This window comes from Magallana gigas, chromosome 9 (assembly GCF_963853765.1).
Source record: "Magallana gigas chromosome 9, xbMagGiga1.1, whole genome shotgun sequence".
Classification (NCBI taxonomy): Eukaryota; Metazoa; Mollusca; class Bivalvia; order Ostreida; family Ostreidae; genus Magallana; species Magallana gigas.
In genome coordinates this window covers 13595380-13610739 of record NC_088861.1, presented here as the reverse complement: position 1 = coordinate 13610739, position 15360 = coordinate 13595380, and the positions used below count along the sequence as shown (strand labels likewise).

The following is a 15360-nucleotide window of genomic DNA, read 5'->3' as shown; positions in this document are numbered from 1 at the left end:
CATGCTTGCAAATGGATAGGCAAAAGTAACACAAGGTTAGATTAATATACTGCAGTGTTGATTCTAAATATTTCCAAGGATGACTGTGCTTAAAGAAATGCAATATTTCCAAGAAAATAAACTTTTAACAGAAGAATTTTTCTTAAAGTTGCAGAAATGGTCAACATCTAAACTGCAACTTCACGTATTTTCGTTAAAAATATATGTTGTTGCCAAGTGCAAATATGTTTTAATTGGCAAAGGCCATCACGATGTCTTGAATCGCCATAAGATAATGAGGATCCCCCACTTTTTTACTGCATGACTTCATACATAGTCAGCGCATGTATGTCTATTGTTTTCCGTTTAACAGTAGTGTATATTTGCACAATCTAAATTATGTAAAAAAAGAAGTAGACATACATTTACTCATGGTTTAAATGAGAAAAAAACTGCTTCATTCTACTTTCAATGTCTCTGCTGCAACTAAATGTTGTAACATGTTGAATATCATAAATCAACTCGTGATTTCTAACCTTTGGTAACTTTGTGAATAAACATTTCCCCGTATCTTTTTCTGCTATGTGCGGAGGTTCTAGGGATTTTGATTCAAAATAATAAAGAAATTCGTGGAATTGAAATTGATGGTGTAGAATACAAACTTTCGCAATATGCTGACGACACTTCAATAATATTTGATGGATCGCCTCAGTCCATGGATGGTATTTTTAAGAGAACTTGATTATTTTGCATGCATATCTGGTCTAAAAATAAATTTCTCCAAAACTAAAATGGTATGGATCGGAATTAAAAAAAAAATTCAAAAGAAGTTTTTCACCACTCGCGATGGAAGCTTGACTAGAACAATCCCACTTTTGATCTACTTGGTGTTAAATTTTCTGCTAATTTGAATGAAATGGTAGAACTTAATAACCTATCAACATTTTTGGAAGTAACCCATTTGATAAAGCAATGAAAATTAAGAAATCAGTTGGAAGATTGATTGTGATTAAAACTCTGATAATACAAAAACTTAACCACTTAATCCTAACTATACCAAAACCTACTGTAGAATACCTTCAACAGTTTGAGAAAGAAATTTACATTTTCTTATGGGGAGGCAATGTCCATAAGGTAAAGCAAAACATGATAATTCAAGATTACAGATATGGGGGATTAAAAATGATAGACTATATGGAATTTGTTTGTGCATTGAAATCTACATGGATAAGAAGACTTATCCACTGTAATACAAAGTGGGTAAAACTTTTTGAATCAGAATTAGGATTAAAAATAGAACCCCTATGGGAAAAAGGTTTAGACTTTACTACTATTATTAGCAATAAGATAAGTAACAAGTTTTGGAAAGAAGTTTTACTAGATTTGGTTAAAATTGTTATGTCCTATAGCCAAAATGACATAAAAGTACTTAATGAACATATATGGTTTAATCCTAATATAAAAATTAATAACTCATCAATTTTTATTAAGAATTATTTCAACTGTGGTTATAAATTCATTAAAGATTTGAAGAGAGAAGAAGGCAATTTTGTAAGCCTTGAAACTCTTGAAAACTCAAATGTTAAGACCAATTTTCTAGAATATAGGAGTTTGAAAGGAGCAGTTTTTGAAAGATTAAAGTCCTTAAATAATAATAAGGTAGAATATGGACCATTTATTCCAAATTCTCTCAGTATTTTTTACAAACAAAGCAAAGGGTGTAAGGATATGTATTATGTACTCATCGATAACAAAAAAGAATCAATTCGTTCAGTAAAGAAGTGGACAGAAAGTGGATTTGCTTATACAGAAACCGAATGGAATAATATTTTTGAACTCCCATTTAAAACCTCGAAAGAATCCAAATTTCAATGGTTGCAATTCCAGATTTTACATAGAATTTTGCCAACAAATGAGTACCTTTTCAAACTCAATATAATTCATTCGCCAGCCTGTTCTTTCTGTAATCAAGATATAGAAACTATAGAACATTTATTTGTGGACTGTTTTCATGTCAAAGAAATATGGCTCTACTTTGAAGAATGGTTAAGAAGCAAGTTTAATTTTTTAATGACATTTGATAAAAAAAAAACTATACTTTTTGGTAAATTCAAAAACAGAAATATGTATAGACTTCAAAACATATTGATTCTTACAGTAAAATAATTTATTTTTGCCAGTAAATATAAGAATGTCCCAAACCTCTCGACGCTCATGTTAAAACAAACTGTCACTGATAGAATACATATTGAGAAACTACTGTTGTTGAAGAATTGTAAATTTGCTGAGTATGAAAAGTATTGGCAAACTATTTGCGATTTGTTATAAAATGTGTTTATAATAGTTGCAAGGAAATTGTAAGCAAATAATGACAAAAAAATATGTCTACTTTTATGTATCTTCTTGCATCTGTATGAGTTTTTAATAGATAGTGTTCCACTCTCTTTCTCCACCCTCTTTCACCCCCCCCCCCCACCTCATAACTAAAAATACTCAAACTTTCATGGGTGATAAAAGCAAGTTTTCGAGATTGTTTGTGCATATATATGTCTGTCTGTCGGTGTATACACTTGTCTGTACATGTGCTTTTTTATCTTCAGTATGTGACTGTGTTTATATTATATTTATATTCTAAATCTCAAATGAAGTGAATATGTGATGTGTATGCACTGTAAACTAAATATATAAGAAGATGTAAATAACTTGTACATGAAAGTTTGAATTAAAAAAAAAAAACAACTTTGTGAATAAAAATTCTATCACGCACGTGACGTTAAAGGTAGAATGTTATGAGCTAACTAGGACAATGACTTTGAACATGCAAAGTTGTCAAGCATTGATTTAATTTAATCTGTACTTACATGGGCGTGGTTTCTTTGTTGAAACCATGGTGTATAGTATATGTGTACCATGTAGAATAGAAAGGGCTCTGTTAGAGGCGTGATCACATAAATGTTTATACATGGCATTCTTATTCATGCTAGTCTAATTTTAGTACGCGGGCATATTAAGGCTTCCCGATGGATTTTAGGTTAAGAAATGAACGCACCAGAAGCGACCGAAAAAGAGCCAAATCCGGCGCTAAGTGCCGCCATTCTTGCATTCACACCTGAAAAACGGTTTGGGCTGCAGGGTGGTTTGAATGTTTTATAGTTTTATAATGGCTTGAATATATAATACATATTGAAAATTGTTTTTACATCTATTCGAAAATTCGAATGATATATTGTAGATTTGGAACAATGTTTTACCCAATAGAAACAGTTTAAGTGTAAAAATAGAAATGTAATATAGAATTTAGTTTAAACAATATCCCGTCCCCCTCCATAATAGTTATGGGTCCCAGGAGAGGCTAATAAAGCAGTATATGAATGTGTGGGTAAACATTCTTATTTAGAACAGTTACTGCAATTATATAATTCTAATATGATTATTTAAAAGCATCCATAGTTTCAATTCTTGACATAACAATCACTGAACCATAATTTGCTTAAATATTTGTATTTGAGTTTTTAAAGCTGTTTAGATTACAGTTATCTGCTTTGATTGTATATCTTTATGGCCAATGTATCTCAGGTGAGCGACGTGGTCCCTGGTCTTTTACTATATTGATATAAGTAAATTAACTACAGCACCGATCAGACCCAACATAACAGAAAGTAGACCCAAATTAAAACTTGGGTTTTTTTTTGGGGGGGGGGTGGGGGGGAGGGGGGTTACTCATATACTAGGATGGACCAAGAGTAAACCCAGAGTAGACAGAGAGATAAACCCGATCAGGAGTATACATGTACCCCTGAGAGCAGACGCTACATACGCTACAAGTGTAGGCGGAATATACAAGGGGCAGGAATTACAATCTTTAAGATGGTAAGATGAAATATGGGTATGCTTCACACTCAAGTGCGTACAGTTGAGCCAAAAATCAATTTCCGAGTAAACCCAAAGTAAACCCCGAGTAAACGCAAAGTGTACCCACATTTTCAAAACGTACATGTAACCCAGTGTAAACCCCAAAAGTAAATCCTGGGTTAAGTTGAGGTTTACTCTGGTGTTAGGTTGGGTCTAATCGGTACTGTATATATGGCAAATACTTTTGATTTTTTAAATCAATTAAAACAAAAAAGAATTCCACCGTCACCACCTTTTTTTATTTTTCTTTAAGGGTTTGAGTTAACAACAGAATTGAGGTTTTTTTCAATGTTAATGTTGTTGACAGCAGGATGGGTGAAAGTCAATGGTTAAAATATAGAACATGTCCATAAACCAAATGATACAGGAGAGTAAACAAATGCTATCCATTAGGGACATATACTGAAACTTCTTAAGTAGAGGTAAAACATCAGCCAGTTTGTCCTTTGGATGATAATTGTATACATTAATGTATCCTAAAAACAATTTATTTATTTCTTATACCGCAGAAAAGCTTATGCATTTTTTGGATGGGAGATACATTGTATATACAAGATGTAGGTATATCATAGTGATGAAATCTGATCAGTCTTCTCTATTTGACTAGAATATGATTATTTGGTCCGTATATTCACTTTATGAGTTTACTAAACATGAAATGTATCTATTTGCTTTACCCCAAGAAATCAATTTAAGTGATAAACATAATCCAAGCCCCACCAATGGACGGGCATCTGCTATGACATGAAATATGCCCAAATATATCACCGAAGTAACAAGGAATCTCTTAATTTTAACAGAAAGAGGAAGTATTCGTTTCATAATATTACCATAGCAAAAAACGTTTGTCGATGATATTTAAAACATGAGATATTTCTTTTTCCCTTGACCACAATTATTGTTTTTATGTGCAAATACATAAAGATAAAATTGATGGAAAATAAACAATTAAACAGAACGGTAAATGAAACAATTTTATTAGCTTTTACAAAGTCTGTGACACATCTACATTTGGTTTCTTTCTGAGTTTGAGGTACAAGTATGTAGTGAAAAAAGTTATAGATATAACAAACAGACAAACTATAACAGCCCACATAAGAGACGTGGTATTCATGTGTTCCTCTGGCTTTAGCATTGTATTTTGACAGGCATCTCCTGCAAGATGAATATTTTTGAAATGTTTGTTTATTATGTCAATTAGGAAGAAAAAAAGATTATTTTGAAATTACAGAACGACAATGAATTTACGCAGTGCAAAATGTTTTAGCGCATGACGGACGCAATGTTGAAATTACGAAATGTATACATGTACTATTTCTAATACTGTGTTTTCATCAATATTTGTAGAATACAACTTTCGTGGATTTCGTTTTTGAATTGATCCACGGAATTAGATGTCAGTGAATTTTGAAGTGCAATTTCTAATAATATATATGCTTTGTTGAAATTATCGACTAAGCCTCTATAAAACTGATTCTTAAAACTGATTTTAATTTTTTCCACGAAAATGAATCTCCACCAAAATTAGTGAAACAATTTTAGTATGTAAAAAAGGAGGAAACATATTATTTCGAGACATTTACCTTGTGGTTTTATACATCCATGAACGTGGTTACAATACTGGTTATCAGCACAGTTGCACAGTGACATACACTCCTGACCATAATGCGGAGAAGGGCAGGGAATACTACAGTTTTGACCAATATAGCCTTTGCCACATGCTGTCCATTAAAACAAATAACGATGAGCACCGGCAAAAATACATACAAATAATTACTGAACGGCCAAAGTCCTTTTGATTTTAAACTTACGAATACATCTGTTCTCTATCTTGTTCCAAATATATCCAAGACAACATTCCAGAACTCTGGATCTTAATGAAATTATTTTTCACTTTATATTTATATGTTAGAAAACTCGACAACGTATAAAACCAAACGTAATATATTGATCGTTTAGATAAACAGTTGTGATTATGTATATTACATGTCAAATGCATTTATAATGTCACGAAATACAAGTGAGATTTGCATAAAAAAAAAAAAAAAACACATTAATGCTAATTCGGTTAAATGAAATGTGCGTGTTTTTTATATTAAATTATATAACTGTTTTTCACAGACATATAGCCAGACAGAAAACAAGATGATAATAAAATAATAATACCTTTCACAAAACTTTGAATTGGAAAATCCAAGGTATAAAATGAATATAATCATGGTTATGTCCATACTTTCTCTATACATTTTGAGAATTCGTATCAAATGTATTAAATAAAATTTTCATCACGAGTTATATTTAAAGTAATTTAGCTTGTAGAGTCTACTTCCCGTCTGATAGACATATTACACTGACGTTTTCTCGTGAAAAAATATTAATTGTCTCTTTCCGGTGAAGAGGAACATGACAATGAAGTTCATTTAGCACGTCATTATTTCTATATTGCTTTGTTATTGAACACTTTTTTTATTTCAAAGACTACACATTTATAATCATGAAAAAACTTTAAATCAACAGTTTAATCAGTTTAACCAACAGTTACTAGCACGTATCATAACTCAACAACTCGATATTTCCAGTTCCACCAAAATTCATTGATCAAATGTTATCAAAAAATAACCGCACACAGAAATAATTTCTGTCATTCAGTCAACTTACCAGAGACCGACATGGCTTTATTTCGATGTACATAAAGCGATTCTATCACATTTCTATTCAGCTACTCTATCAAGAGGTACCACTGTATGTCTTATCTCCAATAAAAATAACATGGACATGTATCATAAAACAGGAATCACATATACCAATATGAGCATATCCGAAAATCTCAAGATAAAACCAGCTACAACAAAGTTAAGCTAGATTGAACAAATATTTAGAGAGAACAAAAGAGAAACAAAAAAACTTAGTTGAAATCGTTCAATTAAAACTTATAACATTTCAAATGTTTAAAATTGAATAAAGCTTTTCTATTCTGAGGGAGCAGATATGGGAAAAGAATTGAAAAAAAACCCTAATATCTCAGCTCATTTGATTCAAGACAGTATATCCCTGTATTGATATCATACCAATTACTGGAAGATTATTCACTTGAACCCCTTTTTGTGTTACATAACAAAATGCTCTGGTTTACATTTCTAGGATTTCTTATATATATATATATATATATATATATATATATATATATATATATATATATATATATATATATATATATATATATATATATATATATATATCCATACACTATCATTTTATCCAAATTTAAAGAAAACCTTTTCTGAAATTTAAGAAACTGTGGCAATTTTTCTTGCACTGTATGTAAAACATGTATGTAAAACCTTCAATAGTCTATGATAAAGAAAGATAACTCTTGCTTATTGAAGCAATTTTTATCCAAACCTATACAACAAAGTGCTATTCTGAACTAAAATGCAGCGCTTCAAATTGTTTTGTAATATGAATTGAAAATGTATATAACTATATATTATTTTCATATACATTTTGGATTTTTAATTTTATGCTGCGATGGTAAAATTTTGCTTTTTCTAATCACTATGTCTAGTTTTCTTCATATCATGATTAGACAGTTTATCAACTTTTGAAAAATCTAGCAGCGCTTCATCACTTAAAATTTGTTTCATATGAATCGATTGATATTGACTTTGATGAAAATCAATATAAAATATTTTTAAAAAATTATGGCAAAATTTATAGCAGAGGGATATTCCACCTTAAAAAACAGATACAAGTATATGACAACATGTGTGCTCTCAATCCAATGTATTTTCAGTTGAAAAAGTTCGCCATATTTATAACGGATAAAATAAGGTAATTTCGAGATCATTGTCTTGTCATGAATTTATCAACCTACTCACAAAAACACTATCTCTACTTACATGTATGTTTCTTTGAATAATACCATAAAGTAACAAGATGGGTCTTAACGGTCACCTGAGTACCATGGAAAGCCTATACACAAACTTGTGAAGGAGTCTGATATACGCATTGAATTAAGTTCAATTACGGAGTAGAAAAATCATAATATTATAATGACGACCACCCCCTGCCTGAAATCGTTTAAGAGAGGACTAGAAAACCTATACTTTTAGCGAAAAACTTAAAGATCATTATACAGTGCATAACTTGATATTGAAAATGTGCAATACTCTGATAGAAAATAATGTTCTCATATTTGTTAACTCTCAAGATAGATTTAATGTGTATATGTTTTCATAGATAAACTAATACAAGGTGGCTGGCATGCGTGGGCTATTTATAACAACCTCCTCTCTCCCCAGGGCGGACAGTAACTCTACCTGTGGGCATTAAAGCAAAAAAATAAATAAATAAGTAAACAAACAAACAAACAAATACAGCTTAAAAACCATCATGAGTTACTTACTTCTCCTTTTCCAGAATTTGAATTCACCATCTGGCATTTATACAAAACCATTTTACAGGTACTGCTTATCAGATGTGGGTAATCTTATTGTTACTTTATTATTAACAAATATATTTGTTTATTTAGAAAGTACATGAACTGGTTTTGTTTCAAATGAAAAAAAGAAACTTGCATAACTTTTTTTTATGATACATCTTACATTAGTATATTATATTCATTAGTTACTAAATATGACCAAGCAAATAACGATAACTTCATTATGAAGAAACACGGGAAGATAACTCTATTAACTGTTACCCCCCACCCCCCATCCCCTCCCCTTTGGACTTTTTGTGCTTTCACGATATATTAACTTTGAGAAACCGCTCTTTTCTAAATATGTGCATGTGCATTTACTGATTTATTTCATTGAAATTCCTGAGCAGAAAAATATAGTAAGACAAATATATACCCCCTTCCAAGCCATAACCCTTGCTTTACTTGAAGATGATATGACAAATTATCAAAGATGATGGCTGAATGTTTTTTTCTAAAAATGCATTCAGTTTTTATTCTGAATTTTAAACAATATATACACTAACACTAAATGAACCTTTTAGCCACACCCTGTCCTAAGCACTATATGAGTGTTTTGACCCCGCCCCGGATTTAAATCCTTGTATTGGGAGACATGAAATGTGATATTATGATAGACGGTTTTTGGTTTTTTTCATATGCAGTCAGTTTATGTTCAGTATCAGCAAAAGTAAAAAAGGCGATTTTTAAACATTGAATGCATTAACACTATATGACCATTATGACAAGAAAAAAATTCCTGGGCCTCCCGCCGGTCAAGCAGTATACTAGTATCGAGTCTATCGACCAAGGCTGATTTAGGAACTTGACCAAGGTATTAGTGGTATAAACATTTGGTATAAATTTAATGAAAATCCGTCAAAATTTGTAGGCATGGGAGTGCTTACAGGGTCAATTTTTGGATAAAACGGAGTCATTATTGTGGTCAAAGTCCCATAAGTCCAACAAAAAGTATCGACCAATGCTGATTATTGAACTTGACCAAGGTAATAGTAGTATAAACATTTGGTATAAATTTAATGAAAATCCGTCAACATTTGTAGGCATGAGAGCGCTTACAAGGTCAATTGTTGGATAATACGGAGTCATTATTGTTGTCAAAGTCCCATGACTCCAACAAAAAGTATCGGCCAATGCTGATTTTCGAACTTGACCAAGGTAATAGTGGTATAAACATTTCGTATAAATTTAATGAAAATCCGTCAAAATTTGTAGGCATGAGAGCGCTGACAAAAAAGTGTGACGGACGGACGCACGGACGCACGAACACACGGACCCACGGACGGACGCCCGGCATTTCTATGGTACATATGGCAGAAGAGCCATAGGGAGAATTACCTTGATCTTGAAAGTTGAATGAGATACAACTGCCACTCAGATTTATAAGAACGTTTGCTCTGTTTGTAATGAAAATTAAGCAATTTGGAATTTATTTGTGATCATTTGTCATTCTAACAAATGTAAGGCTTAGTAAAATAGTTTGGAACGTATGTTAAATCTACTGTAAGCTTTATACAAATACAAATATACAAATATTTTATTGGCACAAACACAATTACAATAATTGGCAAAGGCCCAATGGATATATAGGAATATAACCGATCAAATTTATAGAACAATGACCAACTGACCTGTGCCAGAAACTGTCCTCCAAAAGTTCGATATTTCGCTTCTGAGGTTTGAAAAGATGTTGGGCCAATTTTGTTTTACTTTAGCGGGTGACCTGCTGGTACCTACTCCCCTCGTGCTCAACTTCTGTGCTACCTCACTCCATGCGTTAGTCTATATATCGACGTTAGCGCATGACTAAATTTTCCCAGTATAATATGTTTATAATCATCAACAAGCAACGCTTATGCAAAACATTTGTCCGTTCCAGTTTGGCTCCTTTTTGTGATTGGCTACGGCCGATCACAGTTGTGTCCATATGAGGCTTCCGGCAAATATTACTACTTGCGCACGCATTGTGCCTTGTACTACTTTATTTACTATGGAATGACAGCTTCATGTAAACCTTTAATTGCATGTAGATTACTTAAAACGTTATTCCAATGCGATTGACTTGAGAGTAAACATTCATAGGCGTCGGAACCGGGGGGGCTAGGGGGGGCTTAGCCCCCCCCCCCCCCCCACTTTTTTTGCAAAGACATACCTAACCATTAGAAACATAGCATGATAGAGGGTTAAGCCCCCCCCCCCCACTTTTTCTCGCAGGAAAGATTATTGTTCCTAAATTTACCTTGAAAGATTGAGAAGTTGGATTCAGAAGCATAGTATCTTCCCCCCCCCCCCCCCCCCCCCACGGATAAGGAATTTCATGATTCTGGGAAAAAAAAATTGGGTAAGTAATTTTTTTTCTTTTGGTATACTCCCCCCCCCCGGATTAGGATTTCCGTGATTTTAGAAATTCCTTTTTTCTCAATATTTCGAAGGATTAGTCTAGCCCCCCAACTTTCAATTTGCTTCCGACGCCAGTGACATTTATTCAGTTACAGTCATTTCAATGCAATACAATGAGATTTGTATGCTATGCTATGAGAAATTGAAATGAAGGGCCTAATGATATGGTATGCTATGCTATGATATGCTAATATGAAATTTAATCAAAAACGCCCCCATACACATAAGAGTTCCACACATTTCGAAGTAAAATAATAAGTTTATTACTAATAAGCACTGTGAACATTTATTATTTCAAATAAAAACATTTAAAACCAATTTAAAAATCATGTTGAATGCTATGCTATTAGGAATGAGATTCTGTGAGATTTTATGCTATGGTATGAGATTCCAATGCTATGGTATGAGATTTCAATGCTATGCTATGCTTTGTTGTATGTTGTAAAATATATGCTTGAACTGACTGTACATGCGTAGAAATATTACTTGGAAACACCATTCGCCTACTCAAAGTGTATCCATGCCTCGCTAAATTTCAGAAAATCAACAAAGCTTATTGCATTTACCATAAATAATGTTTTGCATTACATTAACAGAGCTGACCAATGATACAATATTATATAATTACATGCCAATAATTCCTTTAAAAGGAATACTTGTCTGTTTTCCTTCCACTTTGACACTGCCAAACGACTTTGTTTACACCCGTCTGCAGTTTTACGTAACACAACAAAATTGACCTCCTTTCCAAAAGAGCGCTCTTTGTTACTATGACGCCGAACTTAATATCAGTATGAAGTTAAGAAGTTCAGCTGAGTATTTTTATGAATTTGTTCTTTTCCTTATGTAAGGAGTCTTTTCTGATTTACGACTTGTCAAACGTAAATTTGTTTACATCATAAAATCAAGATAAAAAGAAAATAAAATATTTTTACTATCTGATTCATACAACTTGACATAGAAATGGTAATCAAAATATAGAATCTAAAAAGTACTGTTTTTGGCGGAACATTGGCGTAAGAAAAATTACATGTTTTTGCAATTCAGAATCGGAATTTTTCTCTTATTAAATAGTCAATACAGTACCGTTTCTGCGAATTTATATCTTTATATAAGGTCTTCATAATATGTAAAAATCAGGAATATTTTGATATTGGAAGCATAACAATAATTTAAAAAAATCTATAAACTTTAAGAAAAAATACAGGTAATGCGGGCTAAGCAATACTGATTTTAGTTTAAATATTTTTTCCAACTTAGTAGTATTAGCCGATAGACACTCTGATATTACATCATTTCATTGAATAATAGAAATCTAATATCTTAAACAGATGTCTACATGACTGCAATTAACTATAATTATTTTTCAGAAAAAAGAAGTGTCCTTGACCTGACCTTGATGCGAAATTAAGATAATCAAATTTTATTAAACTGATTAAATCGTTTGGTTTTATAATCGGTTGAACGGTGTCAAAATTTCATAAATTTCTTATTATAAGAAGTAGGTCCCTTAAAAAGAGCACTCCTTCCTTAACTGAAAATTTATTTAGCACTAAATAATGTGCAGTGTAAAAAAAATCATAAAATCTTTGTGAATCGCGGCCCACATTTATATCTATACATGCACTACTGTATCAGCCGATGTTTTAAATGTAGGATATTACGCCGTGAATAATTTGGAAAAAAAACACCTAAAAGTCCCTCAAGTCTTGGCGGTCACTAAAGGAACATAGTCCGGGTGTGGGCCTGTGCGGTAATCGTTTTTCTGCTTCATAGTGGGATCTAAACCCTTTTCCGAGACTCCTCTGTCTCTTACTCCTGCAGGTTATTGTTTGACGTCTGTAAACATCAATTCATGATGGGGAGAGGAACAAGGGTCGTAAATGTTAAATACCCTCTTTAAATTATAACTATGTAGATTGTAAACTTTTGGTAAAAAGGATAATGGTCAATCCTTTAAAACAAAGTCACAATTTTATCTACAATGCTCACACTATGCATACATATTATTGTTACAAGCAAACAATGCACCGAATTTGAAAGAATATTTCCTAAAAACAGAACACATTTATTAATTTAATATTGCCAGGTGATAACTTACCTTGTATTTTTAAAAACGAAGATAAAACAAATCTTGAACGGACGAAACTTTAAACCAACATAAGATGTTACATGTATCAGAGTAACTCAACTTAAAAATATATGTCCACAAACTATATGGCCTTATCTGTTCCCCCACCCCCAAAATGTCTAAATCCACACTTTGCACATTGAATTCCACAATTTAAGAAAAATATAATCCGCAATAAAAATAGGTAATTTCCATTGACTGTGAAAATTCTAACTTTGCATGCTATATCATTCTGAAGTCATATTGTCCCTACCCAAAGGCCTGAATTTCTGACCCAGGGAGCCATGAATTTCACAAGTTTGGCAGAACGCTTCGTGGACATCATAGCCATTACATGTAATTCATTATACCCCCCTTGCTGTAAAAGTAGAAAAGACCATTTTCTAATATTTAATTTTTAAATGAAATGCGCTGTATTGATACGTGTATATTGACCCAGCCCTTGCACCTGATCCCCTGACAAAGGGACCATGTACACACAATTTTGGTAGAACGCTTTTTTCTCATATTTTTCAATTTTTTTTTTCAGTTTCCCTGCTTACCATAAACTTAGTGTCTTTGCTGCATGTCCAATGGTAGGGAATATATTTTGAAACTTGCATCATTGTTTACATTTTTTCCTATGATTTATGGTCTTTTGGAGGTTGGGGTCATGAATTTCAAAATTCATATTATACAGTATTATTGTTAAATAATAACATTTATGTAAACTTTATGAGATTTCTTTTAATGTGATTTATTAGTATGTATAGTGCCTTTTTGGGTTCAGCATCAAGGGTTACCCGCAATGCTTGTTGACCAATCAAATTTGTGGGTCAGTACGCGTGACAAGTTTCAGCGTCAATTTGGCGGACTTTAGTGTTCAGTGTAAACGAACAGAATTTATCGTCAGAATTATTATTTGTTGGCATTTTTTGTTTAATATGACGCCAAATTTTTATTTGTATTATTGTATTAAACTGGTATATCATATTCAGTATTAACAGGGGAGATTATCAGCTGAAGTGTAAAGATTTTTGTCGTAAATTTTATGCAAGTAGATTTCAAATAATCTCCCCTTATATTGGTTAACTTCTAGTAATTTAATAAAATGACTAAATTCGCAATACATGTGTTGTCTCATCTTTTAAGCTCCTAGTCAGATCAGAAAGTATTACATAAATTACATTTTTCTGCAGATTCTACACCAAATATTGTAAAGATATCCCTTGCAGTTTCAGAGAAGAAGCCAAAATTCTTAAAAGTTAACGCAAGATGAGAGTTGATTAAAATGAACTCCCAAAACTTAAAAGACCAAAACTCAAGCCTGGTACAAGTTTACAAGTGATTGGCAAACACATCATATTTGAAGTGTACTTGTCTCTAAGAGTAAGACATTTTTTTTTAAATCTGCAATCAGTTCGTATAAGTACATAAAACACATGTGCCAGCACCCGTACAAAACTGTATAATTCTAATTTACAAAAGGACTAACAACAAAAATTAGCTGGTAAACTGATATATGATTGAGTTTGCCGCATCGTTCTTGTTGTTCCTTTGTATTTGTCTAGTAAAGTGAAGGTAGATAGTCTGTCTCGAAAATTAAATCATCTTCATGCAAGTACAGATGAAATATAAGTATACCAAATACTTCTGACAGACATTTGTTCATATCCAAGCATAACATTTCTCTTTGAGTTTTAATTTTCTACTAGCATACATTGCTGGTAATTTTCTGCACTCTCAGGTTAAAGTATGCACCAATTCCACAACCGTTTTAAACAAGAGCTACACCGGTATTGTATGCATCTTCGATGAACGTCGTAGATTACTTCAGATACACATAATCAATACAGAAGACCGGCAACTGCATGCATTTGAAATTAAGACACTTTTTTAAAGAAGAAACCCACTATTTTGGGTTGAGAAATTTGTTTTTAGCGTTATGTTCCTTTACACGTTGTTAAAACATATTTGTTGTTTTATAAAACCAACTTTTAGAGGGACACAGATCGGCTTTGAATTACCAGTAAATGCTCTGAGTTATCATTTCTTTGATCTTGATCTTCGGCATCGGCATTTTGAACACATACTGTCATTTTACAATATCACACTTTTATACATGTATCCTCTGCTGGAGGGGTACTAGTATATTTGGATCGCTTCAAACGTTTCACTTCGTCCAAAGCCAATGGGTTAACTTTCACGATACTTGGCAGAAAGCATTTTTTGAAGACAATTCAAGTTTGTAAAATTGAATAGTCACTATTTGTCAAAGAGAGATGATTATAACTATCAAAAATCTATTAGCATTTTAAATAACCTTCTTTTTTAAAGTCATTAGGTCCGAATGTTTTAATCTTGTTAAACTGGTTGGAAGCATTTAGTTCTGGTCATGTAGATATAAGTTCAAATCATTATTATTGAGGCTAGGTATGTGCTAAACTTTTGGTAATTTTTTTAATTATTATCAAATTAT

The 15360-nt window shown here is 32.3% G+C and overlaps 1 long non-coding RNA gene across 1 annotated transcript; it reads right to left on the bottom strand.

Annotated features, from left to right (window-relative positions):
• Positions 1-4851: 4851 nt before the first annotated feature.
• Positions 4852-6195, bottom strand: LOC136271838 (uncharacterized). The gene is made up of 4 exons (XR_010709831.1): positions 6058-6195; positions 5703-5764; positions 5475-5612; positions 4852-5046 (listed from the first exon to the last, which is right to left on the bottom strand). It is a non-coding gene; the product is annotated as an uncharacterized lncRNA (long non-coding RNA).
• Positions 6196-15360: the final 9165 nt, after the last annotated feature.